The following is a 22,029-nucleotide window of genomic DNA, read 5'->3' as shown; positions in this document are numbered from 1 at the left end:
TTCTCTAATTTAAATGAATAACTGTTTTGCAATAAACATGATCAAATCATATTCATGCTCAACGCAAACACCAAATAACACTTATTTAGGTTCAATACTAATCCCGAAAGTATAGGGAGTGTGCGATGATGATCATATCAATCTTGGAACTACTTCCAACACACATCGTCACCTCGCCCTTTAACTAGTTTCTGTTCATTCTGCAACTCCCGTTTCGAGTTACTACTCTTTAGCAACTGAACTAGTATCAAATACTTGAGGGGTTGCTATAAACACTAGTAAAGTAAACATCAATAACATGTATATCAAATATACCTTTGTTCACTTTGCCATCCTTCTTATCCGCCAAATACTTGGGGCAGTTCCGCTTCCAGTGACCAGTCCCTTTGCAGTAGAACCACTCAGTCTCAGGCTTAGGTCCAGACTTGGGTTTCTTCACTTGAGCAGCAACTTGCTTGCTGTTCTTCTTGAAGTTCCCCTTCTTCCCTTTGCCTTTTTCTTGAAACTGGTGGTCTTGTCAACCATCAACACTTGATGCTCTTTCTTGATTTCTACCTTCGTAGATTTCAGCATCACGAAGAGCTCAAGAATTACTTTCGTCATCCCTTGCATATTAAAGTTCATCACGAAGTTCTAGTAACTTGGTGATAGTGACTAGAGAACTTTTTCAATTACTATCTTATCTGGAAGATTAACTCCCACTTGATTCAAGCAATTGTAGTACTCAGATAATCTGAGCACATGCTCACTGGTTGAGCTATTCTCCTCCATCTTATAGGCAAAGTACTGTCAGAGGTCTCATACCTCTCGACACGGACATGAGTATGAAATACCAATTTCAACTCTTGGAACATCTTATATGCTCCGTGGTGTTCAAAACATTTTTTAAGTCTTGGTTCTAAGCCGTAAAGCATGGTGCACTAAACTATCAAGTAGTCATCATATCGAGCTTGCCAAACGTTCATAATGTCTGCATCTGCTCCTGCAATTGGTCTGTCACCTAGCGGTGCATCAAGGACATAATTCTTCTGTGCAGCAATGAGGATAATCCTCAAATCACGGATCCAATCCGCATCATTGCTACAAAAATCTTTCAACTTAGTTTTCTCTAGGAACATATCAAAATAAATAGGGGAGCTAAACGTGAGCTATTGATCTACAACATAAATATGCTAATACTACCAGGACTAAGTTCATGATAAAATTAAAGTTCAATTAATCATATTACTTAAGAACTCCCACTTAGATAGACATCCCTCTAATCATCTAAGTGATCGCGTGATCCAAATCAACTAAACCATGTCCGATAATCACATGAGATGGAGTAGTTTTCAATGGTGAACATCACTATGTTGATCATATCTTCTATATGATTCACGCTCGACCTTTCGGTCTCAGTGTTCTGAGGCCATATCTGCATATGCTAGGCTCGTCAAGTTTAACCCGAGTATTCTGCGTGTGCAAAAACTGGCTTGCACTCGTTGTAGATGAATGTAGAGCTTATCACACCCGATCATCACGTGGTGTCTCAGCACGACAAACTTTGGCAACGGTGCATACTCAGGGAGAACAATTTTATCTTGAAATTTAGTGAGAGATCATCTTATAATGCTACCGACGATCTACGCAAAATAAGATGCATAAAAGATAAACATCACATGCAATCCATATAAGTGATATGATATGGCCATCATCATCTTGTGCTTGTGATCTCCATCTCTGGAGCACCGTCATGATCACCATCGTCACCGGCGCGACACCTTGATCTCCATCGTAGCATCGTTGTCGTCTCGCCAACTATTGCTTCTATGACTATCGCTACCGCTTAGTGATAAAGTAAAGCATTACAGGGCGATTGCATTGCATACAATAAAGCGACAACCATATGGCTCCTGCCAGTTGCTGATAACTCAGTTATAAAACATGATCATCTCATACAATTAAAATATAGCATCATGTCTTGACCATATCACATCACAACATGCCCTGCAAAAACAAGTTAGACGTCCTCTACTTTGTTGTTGCAAGTTTTACGTGGCTGCTAAGGGATGAGCAAGAATCGTTCTTACCTACGCATCAAAACCACAACGATAGTTTGTCAAGTTAGTGTTGTTTTAACCTTCTCGAGGACTGGGTGTAGCCACACTCGGTTCAACTAAAGTTGGAGAAACTAACACCCGCTAGCCACCTGTGTGCAAAGCACGTCGGTAGAACCAGTCTTGCGTAAGCGTACGCGTAATGTCGGTCCGACCGCTTCATCCAACAATACCGCCGAACCAAAGTATGATATGCTGGTAAGAAATATGACTTGTATCGCCCACAACTCACTTGTGTTCTACTCGTGCATATAACATCTACGCATAAAACCTGGCTCGGATGCCACTGTTGGCGAACGTAATAATTTGAAAAAATTCCTACGCACACGCAAGATCATGGTGATGTATAGCAACGAGAGGGAAGAGTATCGTCCACGTACCATCGTAGACCGTAAGCGGAAGCGTTATGAGAACGCGGTTGATGTAGTCGAACGTCTTCACGATCTGACAGATCCAAGTACCGAACGCACGGCACCTCTGAGTTCAACACACGTTCAGCTCGATGACGTCCCACGAACTCCGATCCAGCAGAGCTTCACAAGAGAGTTCCATCAGCACGATGGCGTGTTGACGGTGATGATGTTGCTATCGACGCAGGGCTTCACCTAAGCACCGCTACAATATGATCGAGGTGTATTATGGTGGAGGGGGCACCGCACACGGCTAAGGGATCAATGATCAACTTGTGTGTCTAGAGGTGCCCCCTGCCCCGTATATAAAGGATGGATGAGGGGAGGTCGGCCAGCCCCTAGGGCACACCAGAAGTGTGGAGTCCTACTAGGACTCCCTAGTCCTAGTAGGATTCCTCCTCCCATATGGAATAGGAAAGGGGGAAGGGAAAAGGAGAAGGAAGGAAGGGGGCGCCCCTCTTCCCTCGTCCAATCCGGACCGAACCATGGGGAGCGGTGTGGCCACCTTTTAAGGCCTTTCTCTCCTTTCCCGTATGGCCCATTAAGGCCCAATACAAATTCCCGTAACTCTCTGGTACTCCGAAAAATACTCGAATCACTCGAAACCTTTCTGATGTCCGCATATAGTCATCCAATATATTGATCTTTACATCTCGACCATTTCGAGACTCCTCGTCATGTCCCCGATCTCATCTGAAACTCCGAACTACCTTCGGTACATCAAATCACATAACTCATAATACAAATCATCACCGAACGTTAAGCGTGCGGGCCCTACGGGTTCGAGAACTATGTAGACATGACCAAGACACATCTCCGATCAATAACCAATAGCGGAACGTGGATGCTCATATTGGCTCCTACATATTCTACGAAGATCTTTATCGGCCAAACCGCATAACAACATACGTTGTTCCCTTTGTCATCGGTATGTTACTTGCCCGAGATTCGATCGTCGGTATCTCAATACCTAGTTCAATCTCATTACCGGCAAGTCTCTTTACTCGTTCCGTAATACATCATCCCGCAACTAACTCATTAGTTACAATGCTTGCAAGGCTTATAGTGATGTGCTTTACCGAGAGGGCCCGGAGATACCTCTCCGACAATCGGAGTGACAAATCCTAATCTCAAAATACGCCAACTCAACAAGTACCTTCGTAGACGCCTGTAGAGCACCTTTATAATCACCCAGTTACGTTGTGACATTTGGTAACACACAAAGTGTTCCTCCGGTAAAGGGGAGTTGCATAATCTCATAGTCATAGGAACATGTATAAGTCATGAAGAAAGCAATAGCATCATACTAAACGATCAAGTGCTAAGCTAACGGAATGGGTCAAGTCAATCACATCATTCTCCTAATGATGTGATCCCGTTAATCAAATGACAACTCATGTATATGGCTAGGAAACTTAACCATCTTTGATTCAACGAGCTAGTCAAGTAGAGGCATACTAGTGACACTCTGTTTGTCTATGCATTCACACATGTATCAAGTTTCCGGTTAATACAATTCTAGCATGAATAATAAACATTTATCATGAAATAAGGAAATAAATAATAACTTTATTATTGCCTCTAGGGCATATTTCCTTCAGTATGAACCATAGAGAAGTTGGAATACAGTAGGTTTAACACCAATATAAATAAAGAATGAGTTCATTACAGTACCTTGAAGTGGTGGTTTGTTTTCCTATACTAACGGAGCTCATGAGATTTTCTGTTGAGTTTTGTGTTGTGAAGTTTTCAAGTTTTGGGTAAAGATTTGATGGATTTTGGAATAAGGAGTGGCAAGAGCCTAAGCTTGGGGATGCCCATGGCAACCCAATGTAAATCAAGGGCAACCAAAATCCTAAGCTTGGGGATGCCCCGGAAGGCATCCCCTCTTTCGTCTTCGTCCATCGGTAACTTTACTTGAGGCTATATTTTTATTCACCACATGATATGTGTTTTGCTTGGAGCGTGTTGTATGGTTTGAGTCTTTTCTTATTAGTTTACCACAATCATCCTTGTTGTACACACATTTTGTAGAGACACACATGAATCGAAATTTATTAGAATACTCTATGTGCTTCACTTATATCTTTTGAGCTAGATAATTTTGCTCTAGTGCTTCACTTATATCTTTTCAAGAGCACGGTGGTAGTTTTATTTTATAGAAATTGTTGATCTCTCATGCTTCACTTATATTATTTTGAGAGTTTTATAGAATAGCATGGTAATTTTCTTTGGCTATAAAATTAGTCCTAATGTGATGAACATCCAAGTTGGGTATAATAAAAACTATCATATAAAGTGCATCGAATTCTATGAGAAGTTTGATTCTTTATGATTGTTTTGAGATATGAAGATGGTGATATTAGAGTCATGCTAGTTGAGTAGTTGTGAATTTGAGAAATACTTGTTCTAAAGTTTGTGATTCTCGTAGCATGCACGTATGGTGAACCGATATGTGATGAAGTGGGAGCATGATTTATTTATTGATTGTCTTCCTTATGAGTGGCGGTCGGGGACGAGCGATGGTCTTTTCCTACCAATCTATCCCCCTAGGAGCATGCGCGTAGTACTTCATTTTGATAACTAATAGATTTTTGCAATAAGTATGTGAGTTCTTTATGACTAATGTTGAGTCCATGGATTATACGCACTCTCACCCTTCCACCATTGCTAGCCTCTCTAATACCGCACCTTTCGCCGGTATCATACACCCACCATATATCTTCCTCAAAACAGCCACCATACCTACCTATTATGGCATTTCTATAGCCATTCCGAGATATATTGCCATGCAACTTACCACCGTTCTGGTTGTTATGACACATTACATCATTGTCATATTGCTTTGCATGATCATGTAGTTGACATCGTATTTGTGGCAAAGCCACCTTTATAATTCTTTCATACATGTCACTCTTGATTCATTGCACATCCTGGTACACCGCTGTAGGCATTCACATAGAGTCATATTTTGTTCTAGTATCGAGTTGTAATTTTTGAGTTGTAAGTAAATAAAAGTGTGATGATCATCATTATTAGAGCATTGTCCCAAGTGAGGAAAAGATGATGGAGACTATGATTCCCCCACAAGTCAGGATGAGACTCCGGACGAAAAAAAATAGAAAAGAAAAAAAAGAGGCCATAAAAAGGGGAAAGGGCCCAACTAAAAAAAGAAAAAAAGAAATGAGAGAAAAAGAGAGAAGGGACAATGTTACTATCCTTTTACCACACTTGTGCTTCAAAGTAGCACTATGATGTTCATGATAGAGAGTCTCCTATGTTGTCACTTTCATATGCTAGTGGGAATTTTACATTATAGAACTTGGCTTGTATATTCCAATGATGGGCTTCCTCAAAATGCCCTAGGTCTTCGTGAGCAAGCGAGTTGGATGCACACCCACTTAGTTTCTTTTGTTGAGCTTTCATACACTTATAGCTCTAGTGCATCTGTTGCATGGCAATCCCTACTCACTCACATTGATATCTATTGATGGGCATCCCCATAGCCCGTTGATACACCTAGTTGATGTGAGACTATCTTCTCCTTTTTTGTCTTCTCCACAACCACCATTCTATTCCACATATAGTGCTATGTCCATGGCTCACGCTCATATATTGTGTGAAGATTGAAAAAGTTTGAGAACATCAAAAGTATGAAACAATTGCTTGGCTTGTCATCGGGGTTGTGCATGATTAAATACTTTGTGTGATGAAGATAGAGCATAGCCAAACTATATGATTTTGTAGGGATAACTTTCTTTGGCCATGTTATTTTGAGAAGACATGATTGCTTTGTTAGTATGCTTGAAGTATTATTATTTTTATGTCAATATTAAACTTTTGTCTTGAATCTTTCGGATCTTAACATTCATGCCACAATAAAGAAAATTACATTGAGAATTATGCTAGGTAGCATTCTACATGAAAAACCATGTTTTTATCATTTACCTACTCGAGGATGAGCAGGAATTAAGCTTGGGGATGATTGATACATCTCCAACGTATCTATAATTTTTGATTGTTCCATGCTATTATATTATCTGTTTTGGATGTTTAATGGGCTTTGTTATGCACTTTTATATTATTTTTGGGACTAACCTACTAACCAAAGGCACAGTGCAAATTGCTATTTTTTTGCCTATTTCAGTGTTTCGCATAAAAGGAATATCAAACATAATCCAAACGGAATGAAACCTTCGGGAGAGTTATTTTGGGAACAAACGCAATCTAGGAGACTTGGAGTGGACGTCAAGGAAGCAACGAGGCGGCCACGAGGTAGGAGGGCGCGCCCAGGGGGTAGGCGACCCCCCACACCCTCGTGGGCCCCTTGTGGCTCCACCGACCTACTTCTTTTGCCTATATATAACTCATATACCCCGAAAACATCCGAGAGCACCACGAAACCCTATTTCCACCACCGCAACCTTCTGTACCCGTGAGATCCCATCTTGGGGCCTTTTCCGGCGCTCCGTCGGAGGGGGAGTCGATCACGGAGGGCTTCTACATCAACACCATAGCCTCTTCGATGATGTGTGAGCAGTTTACCATAGACCTTTGGGTCCATAGTTATTAGCTAGATGGCTTCTTCTCTCTCTTTGGATCTCAGTACAAAGTTCTCCTCGATTCTCTTGGAGATCTATTCGATGTAATTCTTTTTGCGGTGTGTTTGTCAAGATCCGATGAATTGTGGGTTTATGATCAAGATTATCTATGAACAATATTTGATTCTTCTCTGGATTCTTTTATGCATGATTTAATATCTTTACAAGTCTCTTCGAATTACCAGTTTGGTTTGGCCTACTAGATTGATCTTTCTTGCAATGGGAGAAGTGCTTAGCTTTGGGTTCAATCTTGCGGTGTCCTTTCCCAATGACAACAGGGGCAGCAAGGCACATATTGTATTGTTGCCATCAAGGATAAAAAGATGGGGTTTATATCATATTCCTTGAGTTTATCCCTCTACATCATGTCATCTTGCCTAATGTGTTACTCTGTTCTTATGAACTTAATACTCTAGATGCATGCTGGATAGCGGTCGATGTGTGGAGTAATAGTAGTAGATGCAGAATCATTTCGGTCTACTTGTCGCGGACGTGATGCCTATATACATGATCATGTCTAGATATTCTCATAACTATGCGCTTTTCTATCAATTGCTCGACAGTAATTTGTTCACCCACCGTAGAATTTTCTATCTTGAGAGAAGCCACTAGTGAAACCTATGGCCCCGGGTCTATCCTCCATCATATTATTTTCCTATCTACTTGCTATTTCTGCCGCCTTTTATTTTGCAATCTTTATTTTCCAATCTATAAAACAAACATACCAAAAATATTTATCTTATTATCTTTATCAGATCTCACTTTTGCAAGTGGTCGTGAAGGGATTGACAACCCCTTTATCACGTTGGTTGCAAGGTTCTTATTTGTTTGTGCAGGTACGAGGGACTTGCGTGTAGTCTCCTACTGGATTGATACCTTGGTTCTCAAAAACTGAGGGAAATACTTACGCTACTTTGCTGCATCACCCTTTCCTCTTCAAGGGAAAACCAACACATGCTCAAGAGGTAGCAACACTCACTTGAGTAGTGTCCGGGTCTTCCACAATTGTAGCAATTGCGATCACGACTAGAAGATCTTTTGTCATGGTAGGATCTTGATTTGGAACTTCTCTCTTTGCTTCTACTCTTGTAGAACTTGTAGAAATTCTTCACCATTAGGCTCAATTCCTCATTGAAGACTTGTTTCTCACTTGATGATGTAGGAGCACCACATGAAGCTTTGTAAGCACCACTAGACTTGTTGTGAAGTTCTTCTTTGTCCTTGAGTGAAATCTCATGAGCAACAATTCTTCCAATGACTTCCGTTGGCTTGATATCTTTGTAATTGGGCATCATTTGGATCAATTTGCACATGGTATCATATTTTCCATCCAAGGCTCTTAGGATATTCATGATGATGAATCTATCGGTCATCTCTTCACTTCCTAAGCCGACAATCTCATTTGTGATGAGAGCAAGCCTAGAGTACATTTCAGCGACACCTTCACCATCCTTCATTTTGAACTTGTTGCTACCTCTTGAGCACTGCGTTGGTTTTCCCCGAAGAGGAAGGGATGATGCAGCAAAGTAGCATAAGTATTTCCCTCAGTTTTTGAGAACCAAGGTATCAATCCAGTAGGAGGCTACGCGCGAGTCCCTCGCACCTGCATAAAACAAATAAATCCTCGCAACCAACGCAAATAGGGGTTGTCAATCCCTATAGGGCCACTTACGAGAGTGAGATCTGATAGATATGATAAGATAATATTTTTGGTATTTTTATGATAAAGATGCAAAGTAAAATAAAGGCAAAGTAAAAAATCAAAGGAAATAACTAAGTAGTAGGAGATTAATATGATAAAGATAGACCCGAGGGCCATAGGTTTCACTAGTGGCTTCTCTCGAGAGCATAAGTATTCTACGGTGGGTGAACAAATTACTGTTGAGCAATTGACAAAATTGAGCATAGTTATGAGAATATCTAGGTATGATAATGTATATAGGCATCACGTCCGAGACAAGTAGACCGACTCCTGCCTGCATCTACTACTATTACTCCACTCATCGACCGCTATCCAGCATGCATCTAGAGTATTAAGTTAAAAACAAAGTAACGCCTTAAGCAAGATGACATGATGTAGAGGGATAGACTCATGCAATATGAAGAAAACCCCATCTTGTTATCCTCGTTGGCAACAATACAATACGTGCCTTGCTTCCCTTACTGTCACCGGGAAAGGACACCGCAAGATTGAACCCAAAGCTAAGCACTTATCCCATTGCAAGAAAGATCAATCTAGTAGGCCAAACCAAACTGATAATTCTAAGAGACTTGCAAAGATAACCAATCATACATAAAAGAATTCAGAGAAGATTCAAATATTATTCATAGATAGACTTGATCATAAACCCACAATTCATCGCTCTCAACAAACACACCGCAAAAAGAAGATTACATCAAATAGATCTCCACAAGAGAGGGGGAGAACATTGTATTGAGATCCAAAAAGAGAGAAGAAGCCATCTAGCTACTAACTATGGACCCGTAGGTCTGAGGTAAACTACTCACACTTCATCGGAGAGGCTATGGTGTTGATGTAGAAGCCCTCCGTGATCGATGCCCCCTCCGGCGGAGCTCCGGAACAGGCCCCAAGATGGGATCTCGTGGATATAGAAAGTTACGGTGGTGGAATTAGGGTTTTAGCTCCGTATCTGATCGTTTGGGGGTACGTAGGTATATATAGGAGGAAGGAGTACGTCGGTGGAGCAACAGGGGGCCCACGAGGGTGGAGGGCACGCCTGGTGGGGGTGGGCGCGCCCCCCTACCTCATGCCTGATGTCTACTACACAACCTTCTTCTTGTAGACGTTGTTGGGCCTCCAAGTGCAGAGGTTTGTAGGACAGTAGCAAATTTCCCTCAAGTGGATGACCTAAGGTTTATCAATCCGTAGGAGGCGTAGGATGAAGATGGTCTCTCTCAAGCAACCCTGCAACCAAATAACAAAGAGTCTCTTGTGTCCCCAACACACCCAATACAATGGTAAATTGTATAGGTGCACTAGTTCGGCGAAGAGATGGTGATACAAGTGGTATATGGATAGTAGATAAAGGTATTTGTAATCTGAAATTATAAAAACAGCAAGGTAACAAGTGATAAAAGTGAGCGTAAATGGTATTGCAATGCTAGGAAACAAGGCCTAGGGTTCATACTTTCACTAGTGTAAGTCCTCTCAACAATAATAACATAATTGGATCACATAACTATCCCTCAACATGCAACAAAGAGTCACTCCAAAGTCACTAATAGCGGAGAACGAACGAATAGATTATGGTAGGGTACGAAACCACCTCAAAGTTATTCTTTCCAATCAATCCGTTGGGCTATTCCTATAAGTGTCACAAACAGCCCTAGAGTTCGTACTAGAATAACACCTTAAGACACAAATCAACCAAAACCCTAATGTCACTTAGATACTCCAATGTCACCTCAAGTATCCGTGGGTATGATTATACGATATGCATCACACAATCTCAGATTAATCTATTCAACCAACACATAGAACCTCAAAGAGTGCCCCAAAGTTTCTACCGGAGAATCACGACGAAAACATGTGCCAACCCCTATGCATAGGTTCATGGGAGGAACCCACAAGTTGATCACCAAAACATACATCAAGTGAATCACGTGATATCCCATTGTCACCACAGATATCCACGGCAAGACATACATCAAGTGTTCTCAAATCTTTAAAGACTCAATCCGATAAGATTACTTCAAGGGGAAAACTCAATTCATTACAAGAGAGTAGAGGGGGGAAGAAACATCATAGGATCCAAATATAATAGCAAAGCTCGCGATACATCAAGATCGTATCATCTCAAGAACACGAGAGAGAGAGAGATCAAACACATAGCTACTGGTACATACCCTCAGCCCCGAGGGAGAACTACTCCCTCCTCGTCATGGAGAGCATCGGGATGATGAAGATGGCCACCAGAGAAGGATTCCCCTCCGGCAGGGTGCCGGAACGGGTCTAGATTGGTATTCGGTGGCTACAGAGGCTTCTGGCAGCGGAACTCCCGATCTAATCTCCGTTCTGGAAGTTTTAGGGTACGTGGAGTTATATAGGCGGAAGAGGTACGTCAGGGGAGCCACGAGGGCCCCATGAGGCAGGGGGTGCGTCCTAGGGGGGTGGGCGCGCCCCCCACCCTCGTGGATTCCTCGTTCCTTCCTTGACGTGGGGTCCAAGTCCATCGGGTGGCTTTCATTCCAAAAATAATTTCTCTAGTTGATTTCGTTCCGTTTCGACTCCGTCTGATATTCCTTTTCTTCAAAACACTAAAATAGGCATAAAACAGCAAATCTGGGCTGGGCCTCCGGTTAATAGGTTAGTCCCAAAAATAATATAAAAGTGGGTAATAAAGCCCAATATTGCCCAAAACAGTAGATAATATAGCATGGAGCAATCAAAAATTATAGATACGTTGGAGACGTATCAGTGCCCTCCTGTTTTCTTTCTTGACGTAGGGTCCAAGTCTCCCGGATCATAATCTTCCTAAAAATCACGTCCCGAAGGTTTCATTCCGTTTGGACTCCGTTTGATATTCCTTTTCTTCAAAACCCTAAAACAGGCAAAAAACAGCAATTCTGGGTTGGGCCTCCGGTTAATAGGTTAGTCCCAAAATTAATATAAAAGTGGATAATAAAGCCCAATAATGTCCAAAACAGTAGATAATATAGCATGGAGCAATCAAAAATTATAGATACGTTGGAGACGTATCACTTGTCAAGTTGACTTTGAAGCACATCCAATTTGGATTCCTTGACGGAATCGGTACCTTCATGCATATCAATCAAAGTATCCCAAATTTCCTTTGCATTCTCAAGACGGCTGATTTTGTTGAATTCTTTGGGGCATAATCCATTGAAGAGAATATCGCAAGCTTGAGCATTGTATTGCAACATCTTCAATTCCTCAGCGGTAGCTTCACGATTTGGTTTCCCTTCATTGAAGAATTCACCTTGCAAGCCAATACACACAATAGTCCAAACAGCGGGGTTATATCCAAGAATATGCATTTTCATTTTATGCTTCCAACTAGCAAAATTAGTAACGTCAAAGTAAGGACCTCTACGGTGGTAATTTCCCTCACTAGATGCCATACTCTCCTAGGTTGTGAAACCAAGGCTATGATCACCAAAGCTATGGAAATCAAGGAAAATGGAGACCAAAGCTCTGATGCCACTTGTAGGATCGAAAGTATGTCTAGAGGGGGGATGATTAGACTACTTGACCAAATAAAAATCTAGTCTTTTCGCAATTTTAAGTCTTGGCAGATTTTAGCAACTTAACACAAGTCAACCAATCAACCTACACATGCAATTCTAAGAGTATAGCAGCGGAATGTAAATCATTGCATATGAAGGTAAAGGGGAGGAGTTTGGAGGGAGCAAACGCAATGTAGACATGGAGATTTTTGGCGTGGTTCCGATAGGTGGTGTTATCGTACATCCACATTGATGGAGACTTCAACCCACGAAGGGTAACGGTTGCGCGAGTCCGCGAAGGGCTCCACCCACGAAGGGTCCATGAAGAAGCAACCTTGTCTATCCAACCATGGCCATCGCCCACGAAGGACTTGCCTCTCTTGGGTAGATCTTCACGAAGTAGGCGATCTCCTTGTTGGGGAACGTAGTAATTTCAAAAATTTCCTATGCACACGCAAGATCATGGTGATGCATAGCAACGAGAGGGGAGAGTGTTGTCTACGTACCCTCGTAGACCGTTCACGGAAGCGTTATATCAACGCGGTTGATGTAGTCGTACGTCTTCACGATCCGACCGATCCAGGTACCGAAAGCACGGCACCTCCGAGTTCTGCACACGTTCGGCTCGGTGACGTCCTCGCCTTCTCGATCCAGCAAGAGGGGCAAAGCAGTAGATGAGTTCCGGCAGCACGACGGCGTGGTGACGGTATTGGTGAAGAACAATCTCCGCAGGGCTTCGCCTAAGCACTACGAAAACTAGGACGGAGGATAAACTAGAGGGGATAGGGTTGCCGGCACATGGCTTGGTGTTTCTTGATGTGTCTTGGGTGCTAGCCCTATCACTCTATTTATATGTTGAGCCTTGGGGTCGAAACTTGGAGTAAAAGCCTCCACAAAGTTGGTTTCACCCGAAAGGCAAGAGTCCTTCTCGGACTCTAGGGCCAGACGCTAGGGTTCCCGGCGTCTGGACCTAGACGCCAGGGACCCTGGCGTCTGGCCCCTGGACTCCGCAAAACTTTCTTTTGCACTTTCCAAAAACCTTGTGGGCTTTCCCCTTTGGCCCAAATAAAGTGTTCTCGTACCCAAACATTTCGGGAAACATCCGGAACCCCTTCCGGTGAATTCCGGAACCCTTCCGGTGACCAAACACTATTATCCCATATATCAAACTTTATCTCCGAACCATTCCGGAGTTCCTCGTCATGTCCGTGATCTCGTCCCGGACTCCGAACAACATTCGGTCACCAACATACATAACTCATATAGTACTATATCGTCAACGAACATTAAGCGTGCGGACCCTACGGGTTCGAGAACTATGTAGACATGACCGAGACACCTCTCTGGTCAATAAACAATAGTGGGACCTGGATGCCCATATTGGCTCCTACATATTCTACGAAGATCTTTATCGGTCAGACCGCATAACAACATACGTTGTTCCCTTTGTCATCGGTATGTTACTTGCCCGAGATTCGATCGTCGGTATCTCAATACCTAGTTCAATCTCGTTACCGGCAAGTCTCTTTACTCGTTCTGTAATACATCATCCTGCAACTAACTCATTAGTTGCAATGCTTGCAAGGCTTATAGTGATGTGCATTACTGAGTGGGCCCAGAGATACCTCTCCGACAATCGGAGTGACAAATCCTAATCTTGAAATACGCCAACCCAACAAGTACCTTTGGAGACACCTATAGAGAACCTTTATAATCACCCAGTTACATTGTGACGTTTGGTGGCACACAAAGTGTTCCTCCGGTAAACGGGAGTTGCATAATCTCATAGTCATAGAACATGTATAAGTCATGAAGAAAGCAATAGCAACAAACTAAACGATCAAGTGCTAACCTAACGGAATGGGTCAAGTCAATCACATCATTCTCCTAATGATGTGATCCCGTTAATCAAATGACAACTCATGTCTATGGTTAGGAAACTTAACCATCTTTGGTCAACGAGCTAGTCAAGTAGAGCCATACTAGTGACACTCTGTTTGTCTATGTATTCACACATGTATTATGTTTCCGGTTAATACAATTCTAGCATGAATAATAAACATTTATCATGAAATAAGAAAATAAATAATAACTTTATTATTGCCTCTAGGGCATATTTCCTTCAGTCTCCCACTTGCACTAGAGTCAATAATCTAGATTACACAATAATGATTCTAACACCCATGGAGCCTTGGTGTTGATCATGTTTTGCTCGTGGAAGAGGCTTAGTCAACGGGTCTGCAACATTCAGATTCGTATGTATCTTGAAAATTTCTATGTCTCCCACCTGGACTAAATCCCGGATGGAATTGAAGCGTCTCTTGATGTGCTTGGTTCTCTTGTGAAATCTGGATTCCTTCGCCAAGGCAATTGCACCAGTATTGTCACAAAAGATTTTCATTGGACCCGATGCACTAGGTATGACACCTAGATCGGATATGAACTCCTTCATCCAGACTCCTTCATTTGCTGCTTCCGAAGCAGCTATGTACTCTGCTTCACACGTAGATCCCGCCACGACGCTTTGTTTAGAACTGCACCAACTGACAGCTCCATCGTTTAATATAAACACGTATCCGGTTTGCGATTTAGAATCGTCCGGATTAGTGTCAAAGCTTGCGTCAACGTAACCATTTACGATGAGCTCTTTGTCACCTCCATAAACGAGAAACATATCCTTAGTCCTTTTCAGGTATTTCAGGATGTTCTTGACCATTGTCCAGTGATCCGTTCCTGGATTACTTTGGTACCTCCCTGCTAGACTTATAGCAAGGCACACATCAGGTCTAGTACACAGCATTGCATACATGATAGAGCCTATGGCTGAAGCATAGGGAACATCTTTCATCTTCTCTCTATCTTCTGCAGTGGTCGGGTATTGAGTCTTACTCAACTTCACACCTTGTAACACAGGCAAGAACCCTTTCTTTGCTTGATCCATTTTGAACTTTTTCAAAACTTTGTCAAGGTATGTGCTTTGTGAAAGTCCAATTAAGCGTCTTGATCTATCTCTATAGATCTTGATGCCCAATATGTAAGCAGCTTCACCGAGGTCTTTCATAGAAAAACTTTTATTCAAGTATCCCTTTATGCTATCCAGAAATTCTATATCATTTCCAATCAGCAATATGTCATCCACATATAATATCAGAAATGCTACATAGCTCCCACTCACTTTCTTGTAAATACAGGCTTCTCCAAAAGTCTATATAAAACAAAATGCTTTGATCACACTATCAAAGCGTTTATTCCAACTCCGAGAGGCTTGCACCAGTCCATAAATGGATCGCTGGAGCTTGCACACTTTGTTAGCTCCCTTTGGATCGACAAAACCTTCTGGTTGCATCATATACAACTCTTCTTCCAGAAATCCATTCAGGAATGCAGTTTTGACATCCGTTTGCCAAATTTCATAATCATAAAATGCGGCAATTGCTAACATGATTCGGACAGACTTAAGCATCGCTACAGGTGAGAAGGTCTCATCGTAGTCAATCCCTTGAACTTGTCGAAAACCTTTTCCAACAAGTCGAGCTTTATAGACAGTAACATTACCGTCAGCGTCAGTCTTCTTCTTGAAGATCCATTTATTCTCAATTGCTTGCCGATCAACGGGCAAGTCAACCAAAGTCCACACTTTGTTCTCATACATGGATCCCATCTCAGATTTCATGGCCTCAAGCCATTTTGCGGAATTTGGGCTCACCATCACTTCTTCATAGTTCGTAGGTTCGTCATGGTCTAGTAACATAACTTCCAGAGCAGGATTACCGTACCACTCTGGTGCGGATCTTACTCTGGTTGACCTACGAGGTTCAGTAACAACTTGATCTAAAGTTTCATGATCATCATCATTAACTTCCTTACTGATTGGTGTAGTTGTCGCAGAAACCATTTTCTGTGATGAACTACTTAATAAGGGAGCAGGTACAGTTACCTCATCAAGTTCTACTTTCCTCCCACTCACTTCTTTCGATAGAAACTCCTTCTCTAGAAAAACTCCGAATTTAGCAACAAAAGTCTTGCCTTCGGATCTGTGATAGAAGGTGTACCCAACAGTCTCCTTTGGGTATCCTATGAAGACACATTTCTCCGATTTGGGTTCGAGCTTATCAGGTTGAAGCTTTTTCACATAAGCATCGCAGCCCCAAACTTTCAGAAACGACAACTTTGGTTTCTTACCAAACCATAGTTCATAAGGCGTCGTCTCAACGGATTTCGATGGTGCCCTATTTAAGGTGAACGTGGCCGTCTCTAAAGCATATCCCCAAAACGATAGCGGTAAATCAGTAAGAGACATCATAGATCGCACCATATCTAGTAAAGTACGATTACGACGTTCGGACACACCATTACGCTGTGGTGTTCCGGGTAGCGTGAGTTGCGAAACTATTCCGCATTGTTTCAAATGAAGACCAAACTCATAACTCAAATATTATCCTCCACGATCAGATCGTAGATACTTTATTTTCTTGTTACGATGATTTTCAACTTCACTCTGAAATTCTTTGAACTTTTCAAATGTTTCAGACTTATGTTTCATTAAGTAGATATACCCATATCTGCTTAAATCATCTGTGAAGGTGAGAAAATAACGATATCCGCCACGAGCCTCAATATTCATTGGACCACATACATCTGTATGTATGATCTCCAACAAATCTGTTGCTCTCTCCATAGTTCCGGAGAACGGCGTTTTAGTCATCTTGCCCATGAGGCACGGTTCGCAAGTACCAAGTGATTCATAATCAAGTGGTTCCAAAAGTCCATCAGTATGGAGTTTCTTCATGCGTTTTACTCCGATATGACCTAAACGGCAGTGCCACAAATAAGTTGCACTATCATTATCAACTCTGCATCTTTTGGCTTCAATATTATGAATATGTGTATCACCACTATCGAGATTTAGCAAAAATAGACCACTCTTCAAGGGTGCATGACCATAAAAGATATTACTCATATAAATAGAACAACCATTATTCTCTGATTTAAATGAATAACCGTCTCGCATCAAACAAGATCCAGATAAAATGTTCATGCTCAACGCTGGCACCAAATAACAATTATTTAGGTCTAATACTAATCCCGAAGGTAGATGTAGAGGTAGTGTGCCGACCGCGATCACATCGACTTTGGAACCATTTCCCACACGCATCGTCACCTCGTCCTTAGCCAATCTTCGCTTAATCCGTAGCCCCTGTTTCGAGTTGTAAATGTTAGCAACAGAACCAGTATCAAATACCTAGGTGCTACTACGAGCATTAGTAAGGTACACATCAATAACATGTATATCACATATACCTTTGTTCACTTTGCCATCCTTCTTATCCGCCAAATACTTGGGGCAGTTTCGCTTCCAGTGACCAGTCTGCTTGCAGTAGAAGCACTCATTCTCAGGCTTAGGTCCAGACTTGGGTTTCTTCTCCTGAGCAGCAACTTGTTTGCTGTTCTTCTTGAAGTTCCCCTTCTTCTTCCCTTTTCCCTTTTTCTTGAAACTGGTGGTCTTATTGACCATCAACACTTGATGCTCCTTCTTGATTTCTACCTCCGCGGCCTTTAGCATCGCGAAGAGCTCGGGAATAGTATTATTCATCCCTTGCATATTATAGTTCATCATGAAGCTTTTATAGATTGGTGGCAGTGATTGAAGAACTCTGTCAATGACATTATCAACAGGAAGATTAACTCCCAGTTGAGTCAAGTGATTATGATACCCAGACATTTTGAGTATATGTTCACTAACAGAACTATTCTCCTCCATCTTGTAGCTATAGAACTTATTGGAGACTTCATATCTCTCAATCCGGGCATTTGCTTGAAATATTAACTTCAACTCCTGGAACATCTCATATGCTCCATGACGTTCAAAACGTTGTTGAAGACCCGGTTCTAAGCCGTAAAGCATGGCACACTGAACTATCGAGTATTCATCAGCTTTGCTCTGCCAGACGTTCATAACATCTGGTGTTGCTCCTGTAGCAGGCTTGGCACTTAGCGGTGCTTCCAGGACGTAATTCTTCTATGCAGCAATGAGGATAATCCTTAAGTTATGGACCTAGTCCGTGTAATTGCTACCATCATCTTTCAACTTTGCTTTCTCAAGGAACGCATTAAAATTCAACGGAACAACAGCACGGGCCATCTATCTACAGTCAACATAGACAAGCAAGATACTATCAGGTACTAAGTTCATGATAAATTTAAGTTCAATTTAATCATATTATTTAAGAACTCCCACTTAGATAGACATCCCTCTAATCCTCTAAGTGATCACGTGATCCATATCAACTAGACCATGTCCGATCATCACGTGATATGGAGTAGTATCAACGGTGAACATCACTATGTTGATCATATCTACTATATGATTCACGCTCGACCTTTCGGTCTCCGTGTTCCGAGGCCATATCTGTTATATGCTAGGCTCGTCAAGTTTAACCTGAGTATTCCGCATGTGCAACTGTTTTGCACCCGTTGTATTTGAACGTAGAGCCTATCACACCCGATCATCACGTGGTGTCTCAGCACGAAGAACTTTCGCAACGGTGCATACTCAGGGAGAACACTTATACTTTGATAATTTAGTGAGGGATCATCTTATAATGCTACCGTCAATCAAAGCAACATAAGATGCATAAAAGATAAACATCACATGCAATCAATATAAGTGATATGATATGGCCATCATCATCGTGTGCTTGTGATCTCCATCTCTGAAGCACCTTCATGATCACCATCATCACCGGCGCGACACCTTGATCTCCATCGTAGCATCGTTGTCGTCTCGCCAATATTATGCTTCCACGACTATCGCTACCGCTTAGTGATAAAGTAAAAGCATTACAGGGCGATTGCATTGCATACAATAAAGCGACAACCATATGGCTCCTGCCAGTTGCCGATAACTCGGTTACAAAACATGATCATCTCATACAATAAAATTTAGCATCATGTCTTGACCATATCACATCACAACATGCCCTGCAAAAACAAGTTAGACGTCCTCTACTTTGTTGTTGCAAATTTTACGTGGCTACTACGGGCTTAGCAAGAACCGTCCTTACCTACGCATCAAAACCACAACGATAGTTTGTCAAATTGGTGTTGTTTTAACCTTCGCAAGGACCGGGCGTAGACACACTCGGTTCAACTAAAGTTGGAGAAACTGACACCCGCCAGCCACCTGTGTGCAAAGCACGTCGGTAGAACCAGTCTCGCGTAAGCGTACGTGTAATGTCGGTCCGGGCCGCTTCATCCAACAATACCGCCGAACCAAAGTATGACATGCTGGTAAGCAGTATGACTTATATCGCCCACAACTCACTTGTGTTCTACTTGTGCATATGACATCTACGCATAAAACCTGGCTCGGATGCCACTGTTGGGGAACATAGTAATTTCAAAAATTTCCTACGCACACGCATGATCATGGTGATGCATAGCAACGAGAGGGGAGAGTGTTGTCTACGTACCCTCGTAGACCGTTCGCGGAAGCGTTATATCAACGTGGTTGATGTAGTCATACGTCTTCACGATCCGACCGATCCAAGTACCGAAAGCACAGCACCTCCGAGTTCTGCACACGTTTGGCTCGGTGACGTCCTCGCCTTCTCGATCCAGCAAGAGGGGCGATGTAGTAGATGAGTTCCGGCAGCACGACGGCGTGGTGACGGTGTTGGTGAAGAACAATCTCCGCAGGGCTTCGCCTAAGCACTACGAAAACTAGGACGGAGGATAAACTAGAGGGGACGGGGTTGCCGGCACACGGCTTGGTGTTTCTTGATGTGTCTTGGGTGCTAGACCTACCCCTCTATTTATATGTTGAGCCTTGGGGTCGAAACTTGGAGTAAAAGCCTCCACAAAGTCGGTTTCACCCGAAAGTCAAGAGTCCTTCTCGGACTCCAGGGCCAGACGCCAGGGTTCCCGGCGTCTGGACCCTGGCGTCTGGCCCCTGGACTCTGCAAAACTTTCTTTTGCGCTTTCCAAAAACCTTGTAGGCTTTCCCCTTTGGCCCAAATAAAGTGTTCTCGTACCCAAACATTTCGGGAAACATCCGGAACCCCTTCCGGTGAATTCCGGAACCCTTCCGGTGACCAAACACTATTATCCCATATATAAAACTTTATCTCCAGACCATTCCGGAGTTCCTCGTCATGTCCGTGATATCATCCCGGACTCCGAACAACATTCGGCCACCAACATACATAACTCATATAGTACTATATCGTCAACGAACGTTAAGCGTGCGGACCCTACGGGTTCGAGAACTATGTAGACATGACCGAGACACCTCTCTGGTCAATAACCAATAGCGGGACCTGGATGCCCATATTGTCTCCTACATATTCTACGAAGATCTTTATCAGTCAGACCGCATAACAACATACGTTGTTCCCTTTGTCATCGGTATGTTACTTGCCCGAGATTCGATCATTGGTATCTCAATACCTAGTTCAATCTCGTTACCGGAAAGTCTCTTTACTCGTTCCGTAATACATCATCCCTCAACTAACTCATTAGTTGCAATGCTTGCAAGGCCTATAGTGATGTGCATTACCGAGTGGGCCCAGAGATACCTCTCCGACAATCGGAGTGACAAATCCTAATCTCAAAATACGCCAACCCAACAAGTACCTTTGGAGACACCTGTAGAGCACCTTTATAATCACCCAGTTACATTGTGACGTTTGGTGGCACACAAAGTGTTCCTCCGGTAAACGGGGAGTTGCATAATCTCATAGTCATAGGAACATGTATAAGTCATGAAGAAAGCAATAGCAACAAACTAAACGATCAAGTGCTAAGCTAACGGAATGGGTCAAGGCAATCACATCATTCTCCTAATGATGTAATCCCGTTAATCAAATGACAACTCATGTCTATGGTTAGGAAACTTAACCATCTTTGATCAACGAGCTAGTCAAGTAGAGGCATACTAGTGACACTCTGTTTGTCTATGTATTCACACATGTATTATGTTTCCGGTTAATACAATTCTAGCATGAATAATAAACATTTATCATGAAATAAGGAAATAAATAATAACTTTATTATTGCCTCTAGGGCATATTTCCTTCACTTCTTGCCCTTACAAACTCCTTGGTTTAACTCCACAATCTTGGCGGAGGCTCCCAAGTGGCACCTAACCAATCTAGGAGACACCACTCTTCAAAAGGTAATGGATGATGTGTTGATGATGAACTCCTTGCTCTTGTGATTCAAATGATAGTCTCCCCAACACTCAACTCTCTCTCACATATTTGGATATGGTGGAAAGATAATTTGAGTGGAAAGCAACTTGGGGAAGGCTAGAGATCATGATTCTTGTGGTTGGATTGGAATGTCTTGGTCTCAACACATGAGTAGGTGGTTCTCTCTCAGAAAATGAGTAGTGAAAGTGTAGGCACGTTCTGATGGCTCTCTCTCAAATCGAGAGGATGGTGGAAGGGTATATATAGCCTTCACACAAAATTTAACCGTTACACACAAAAGAGCCAACTCGGTCAGACCGAATATGTGAACTCGGTGAGACCGATTTGGTTCAAAATATGAATGTTAGGCTTTTCGATGGGACCGACAATACCAACTCGGTGAGACCGATGCGCTAGGGTTAGGGCGAAACCTCGCCTCGGTGAGACTGATCACATGAACTCAGTGAGACCGATTTCAGTAATAAGCAAACAAAGACTTGGCCAGGCAAACTTGGTGGGACCG

This window comes from Triticum urartu, chromosome 4 (assembly GCF_003073215.2).
Source record: "Triticum urartu cultivar G1812 chromosome 4, Tu2.1, whole genome shotgun sequence".
NCBI lineage: Eukaryota > Viridiplantae > Streptophyta > Magnoliopsida > Poales > Poaceae > Triticum > Triticum urartu.
The sequence above is the reverse complement of the archived record's forward strand: the minus strand, read 5'-3'. Positions refer to the sequence as shown.